This window comes from Myotis davidii, unplaced genomic scaffold (genome assembly GCF_000327345.1).
Source record: "Myotis davidii unplaced genomic scaffold, ASM32734v1 scaffold743, whole genome shotgun sequence".
NCBI lineage: Eukaryota > Metazoa > Chordata > Mammalia > Chiroptera > Vespertilionidae > Myotis > Myotis davidii.
In genome coordinates, this window is record NW_006296221.1 from 1,898 (window position 1) to 8,840 (window position 6,943).

The window sequence follows — 6,943 nt, forward strand, 5'->3', positions numbered from 1 at the left end:
AGAGGACACAACAGAAAAGGTGTAACTGTCACATCCCAGACCTTCCCCTCACCTCACTGCCAAAGAGCTAGAGAGACAGAAACACAGGCACTCCGCGTAAAAATATATTAATACCTGACAATTCGCCGAAACCGGTTTGGCTCGGTGGATGGAGCGTCGGCCTACGGACTGAAGGGTCCCAGGTTGGATCCGGTCAAGGGCATGGACCTTGGTTGCAGGCACATCCCCAGTGGGAGATGTGCAGGAGGCAGCTGATTGATGTTTCTCTCATCGATGTTTCTAGCTCTCTATCTCTCTCCCTTCCTCTCTGTAATAAATCAATAAAATATATTTAAAAAAATACCTGACAATTCATTTTCACAACAAAATACAGGCATACTCTGAACAACTTCTTCCCAATAAGCACCTCCCTGGTTGGAGGCCTTTTAGCACTAAACCCCAGTGCTCCAGAGCATTCCTGTATGTTAACAAAATGTTATGCTGCTAATGTTTCTATAAGAGCAGTTTTACATCTCCAAAATTCAATCCCCTATTTATCACAAAATAACTGTGGTAAACCTTAAGTTACATTCCAAACACCATTGGTCATAAGACACAGTTATATCTGGACACTTGAAAAGGTCATTAGTGTCAAAAATAAAAAAAATAATGTGTCTATTGGTGCATGTGAGGGCAAAATAGCGTCATAACCAGTGAGAATAATTTTCAGTCGTTGTGTGCTCATGCTGAGTATATTTCTGCAGGGAATTTCTTACATAACTAGTGCTTTTGCTGGTGGGTCCCTAAAAGTTGAGAAGGAACTAAAGAAAATTGTGGACAAGGAGGAGAAGAAAGCAAGAAGGCGGGAAAAAGTTAATGAGCCATATTGATTGGTCATCAGAAAGGAGTATTTTAAGAATTTTGTATTTTAAAATAATAGTTTGCTACTTACATATAAAGCATGTTTCAGTTGCATTTTAGAATGTTGATTGGAGGTTTAGTTGGTGTTTAAATGAGGTATAATTTCCCCCCACTTGAAATAAGAGCTTTTACCCTGAGTATCTGATTTTCAGGAATAGATTTCTGTCAAAAACCTAGAAATGCCTGTAACATAAGTATAGAGATTATCACAAAGTAATGTATAATTTATGTAGTGTGTCCATCAAAACACTATTTATTAAAAATGTCAAAGTTTATTCAAAGGCAAATTTAAATCATTTAAAATGATCACATATGTTTTATAATGTAACTAGAGGCCCAGTGCACGAGATTCGTACACTCGGGGGGAGGGGTGTATCCTCAGCCCAGCCTGTGCCCTCTCACAGTCTGGGAGCCCTCAAAGAATGTCCAACTGACAGCTTAGGGGGAGCGGGCCTAAGCAGTCAGTCGGACAACCTTTGCTCTGCCATGGAGACAGGAAAGGCTCCCGCCACCGACACTGTGCTTTCCAGCCGTGAACCCGGCTTCTGGCTGAGCAGTGCTCCCCCTGTGGGAGCGCACTGACCACCGGGGGGCAGCTCCTGTGTTGAGTGTCTGCCCTCTGGTGGTCAGTGTGCACCATAGCGACTGGTTGTTCTACAGTCGATTTGCATATTAGCCTTTTCTTATATAGGATGAGATAATAAAATGATTATAAGCAATCTGATAAAAGTATATTCTAACTTATACTATGATTAAAGAACATTAACTTAGAATTTGAATTATAACTAACTTCTTATCTATAATCTAGTCTTCTAAATTTAAGAACTATACTAATACTTTGTGATAACACTACAGGATTCACTGTATCCACTTACATCTTACTAGCTATATTAGAAAAAGTCTGTGTGACACTTCACACAGTAGATGCAGTGATACCATAGTTGGCCAATATCTGCATCATGTCAAATGAACAGTAAAATACTAGATTCCAAAAAATACTAAATCTCAACACCCAGGCTGCTCTACTTACTAGAAGTAAGATTAGGCAAATTGCATTATTTCTCAACTTAATATGGCTGAGGTAATAATAATGCCTACTTCGTAGAGTTGTTTTGGTTAAATGTAGAAAAAGGTTCAGGTAATAAAGGTCATTTATTGGTACAAATTGCTTCCTTTCCAAGTGAATAATGTATTTTAGCCCTGATATTTTTAACATAATTTTCCTTGCATGTGCAATGTAAGTAATAATACAACCTACCTTACAGAGCTGAGAGGATTAAATACACAGATTCACATTAAGTTTTTAGCCCAAAACCTGGAACAGAGTAAATCCTTAATAAGTGTGAGATTTTTATGTTATTGTGAAAACCCAGTGTACTGGGGTTTTTATTCTTATAAGGGAATAAAAAGACATTTCTGCAGCCATTTGTCCTCAGAAATAACCAACAAATGGCTTTTGCTGTGTGTAAACAAGCCATGCCCAGGGTCAGAGCCTGACACAGAAATGTCACAGTGACTCTTCACTGAATAACACATCACCTTAATCCATAGGGACAGGGAAATGCTGAAAAATATAGACAAGACTACTTAAAGCCAACCAACAAACAAACACAGAACAAAAGTGGCATGTGGTAATAATAGTAAATGTTTAAGATTGCAGCTATCATTCTTTTTTAACCTCTCTTTCCGATTTACTGGTTAAATGCATTTGCCTCTGAACACTAATGCTCTGCTCTTGCCACAAGACAATTATACTTCTCTTTTCCCTAAATACTTCATTTTGAGCAGAGATTTGACTATATCCACAGGCTATGTTTTCAAAGAGGGCAACAGGTCTACTGTTGATAAAGAGATTCATTGTAAAACTCATTTTTTCTATTAATACCCAGTGACAGTCATTTTGATGAAATGCGGTAACAGATGTGAGTTGACACCTACAGAATTAAAACTGAGTTTCTACCTGGTATTATGCCAATTGTAGGCACCAAATAAAATGTCATGGCACGAAAGCCTAGCATCTGATTATAGAAGCTTTTTAGAAAACATACTGCATAATGTACTTGGAGTTCTAAATATTTATCATTATACGAAGTTCAAACTAGTTCAAATGTCTACTCTCACATGGAAAGTCACTTGGCTACCCCTTCATATTGAACATCCATCTGAAGATCATTATTAATAAGGGAAAACATATTGTTATATCTAGAGACTTTTCCATGGAGTCTATTAACAAATATACCAATTCATCAAAACTCCTTGTCAGTCCCAGAAGGAAAGCCTAGCTATAAATGTATCTATTTGTCAATGAATGTCTATGGTTCTTTGCACATCAACAAATTATTTAGAAGAAACTGGATTAGGAGATCCCCGTTCCCATGAATTTGTTTCATAAAGACCTTAATAAATGAGGAACTTGCATTGATGGCCTTTTCCAGTAACCATATATTCTCCTTAATGGTTCCCAGCAGAAAAGGTTGAATGTACACATTGCTCCGAGTACTAAACCATCCCAAAGGAAAGAGAAAGAGAGATAAAGTGACCTGTCAGAGAAAATTCTCCATAGGGAACGGGGATTAGCATTGCTTACTAAAGCTTAATGAAAGGAAAAATCTAAACATTTTATCAAATGAAAGAAAGAAATATTTTGTCTTCTGTCTTCCATATGTTTATCAGGATATCAATGCTATTCTAATGGCTCTATCATTCAGAATACCATTGCACATTTTCAAAATCTCCTTTAATAAATACATACCTTTTGAACGAACACCATTCATTGATTCCAAAAATGTTTATTAAGTATTCAATGCATGGCAGATAAAATTGGATATAATCAAATAAATATAACTCCTATTTTCTGGTTGTTAAATTTTTTCAAGAATGCCAAAACAACGAATAACATGATACAGAACACTGTTTATCAAGAGGAACAGACAAAATGGGGAACAAATGAAAGAAGTCAGCTGGTGGAAAGAGGTGATTCGAGCAAGATTCCAGGTATGGATTTTACTCTCTTTATAGTTTCCCTTCTAGACTACAAGCCCACTGAGGGCAAACTCCAAGTCTGAATATACAAATATCAGTGTTCACATTTATGTTTTCAACTTTTAAAGTTGCCAATACATTTTTACATTTGCCAATTTCACTTGGTATTTACTACCTCATATGAATTATGATTGATTATTTTCCACTTAATTTATATTTTAATGTTTTGTTATGTTAACCTTTAGCAAGGCTCCATACAGAGTTTTACTCACAGTAAACCTTCTATATATCCTCCCTATAACTGCATTAACTAGAAAGTAACTAGAATTTACATGCAACTACAGTAGCTTTGCCAAAAATACAATCTTCTCACATACATTACATACTTTTCAACACAGTTCTATGCATGTAAAAATAAAATTGCTCCATAATTAGAAAAAAAGTGTACTTTACTGGATTTACAAGAATATGATGACCAAAATTAACATTTGCCTAACCTGTACCTATTTTCCAGGTTGGTGAAAATTAAATATTGTTTGCTATAACCCCTCACACACTATGTGGTTTTTAAAATCATGTACAAGATTTACTTTAACTTTTGAAGAAAAAATATAAATTAAGTGGAAAATAACCAATCATAATTCATATGAGGTAGTAAATACCAAATGAAATTGGCAAATGTAAAAATGTATTGGCAACATAAATTGAAAACATAAATGTAAACACTGATATTTGTAAAGAGTTGTTTTTGATCTCACCAACATTATAATAGAGCCTCATGGTTCTTGAAACTTCACTTTGATATAATAAAGGAAACAAGTAAATTAAAAAGGCAAAAATACAGCAAAATATTTACACACACACACACACACACAAATATCTTACTATGTGATTAAAATACTTTCTAAGAAAAATGGTGAAATAATATATGTAGATATTAAAATAAGATATAATGTACATCATAAGAATATTAAACATTAGCAACATCATATAATAAAAATGTATTGGAAACACACACACACACACACACACACACACACACACACACACCACAACTAGACATCAAACCCACCACAACCTTGGTGTTGCTCTAACCAACTGAGCTACCCAGCCAGGGCCCCACACAATCTAAATGGAAGGTGGAAGATTTTATATATGTACGTGCATGTGTATATGTTGGTGTGTGTGCCGAAGTACCATGATAGAAGAGACAAGACAGACTCGTATCTGTTTTCCCTGTGAAGTCTCCTTTCATATAAAGATATGCGGTGAGCTTCATAAGCTGCCACTAGGAAAACAGCACGGTAAGGCTTGAGCAGTTGCATTCTCATCACATGACATGTAAATTACAGTAAAGGCGGAAACACAAGCGTGAGGTGCTTCTCAGTCTTTATGGCTTCTTCAATCTCTGAAGGATTATTATGTACCTTATAATTTGTTATATTCCCACCAGACAATAGAGGACAGCTAATTCCCAATGTCACAGCGGAGAAAAAAAAAGTTATTATTCTATGTAATCACTGTCAATTACGTTGGCAATAAAAAGTGGAGAACACAGAATGTCACAGAAAAAATATGAAATGATCAGGTGGGGTCTACAAATCCTGACTGTGAGTGAGCGCATTTTAATTATTCCCCTCAGAAACGGATGTCTTTATTGCCTAAGGGACACGGAACAGTTCGTGAAAAGGGATGTCACCAGCCGGAGCCTGAAAATGCAGGGTGGCAGAATCCAGCGCGTGCTTTACATACGTTACCCTTATTTCTGGGATGAGAATTGAATGTAGACAAGGGAAGAAAGAGTCTGGCCAATTAAGAAGTTTTTGCAATCATTTCAGTAAGTGATGGTGGCTCAGACTAGGCACCAGAGGTGAAAGAGATGAGAATTGCTCCAATTCTGAACAAAATTTGAAAGCAAATCTAGGAGAATGAGCTTATTGGAGATGATCTGGGTTGTAGGTAGGGCAGGTGAGTATGGGAAGACAAATCAAGTATTCAGTTTGGGACCTGATTTTAAAATATCAAATATGATATCTGATTTGAACTATGGAGGAGATATCTGGACTAGATACTTGCATTGATTTGAAGAGAAAAACACACTAAAATTAAGATTTGGGTACACACTTCCAGGTATAAAATACATAAATAGTGGGAATACATGGGGACTATAGTTAATAGTATATTATATATTTGACTAATCGTGGTGATCATTTTCAATATATACAAATATTAAATCATATTTTGTTCACCTGAAACGAATATAAGGTTATTATGTCAAATGCACCTAAAAAAAAAGAATGATCCAGGAGAGGGAAAAATAATGGCCAAGTCATGCAACAGAGAACTCTAGCCCATTTCCAAACCCATTTCCTTCTCTCCCCACAGCACTTTTAGATCGCATTTCCTGGCCTCCCTAGAAGGTTGGTTTGATTGAATTCTAGCTGAAGTGCCACTCCTAATCCTAGGGCACATCAGTTTCTCATGCACGATAGATACCAACAATGTATTTTCATAATAAACCCAGCTCGGCTTGTGTTTGCCACCTGTGACTTCAATGTAGAATGAAGATGGTGTGGTCAAGATGGGCTGGGACTATTGCTGTTGGCAATGAGGCTCTGTGCTTTGATAAAACCAGTTTCACCTTGTATCGGTGATCATGTGAGATAGCAATGGTTTGGAGGCAAGGCTCTCATGTTTATCTTAGTTAAAGGAACTTAGGATGTGTTGTTGTTTTTTTTAATTTATTTCAAACAATGCCTATTGAACTTATATCAAGAAAAAACACCTTCTACTAAGCTGTAGGTGGGGAAACCAACAAGTGTATAATACGGTCCCTGACTGAAATGATGTGGTCTATAGGGGCTATGGAAAAGACTCATGAAATACCATGGAAGGTAGAACATTATACATTTACATGAGATGAAAGAGATGCAATGAAGGTCCAAATGAGGAGAACATAACAGAGTTTTTCTTTAAACTTTCCTGGAGATTTTAATTATATTTCACCCTTTGCCCCCTTTTCTTGCTCTCTGTTCCTGAGCTGCCCTTCTCAAGTCCCAAC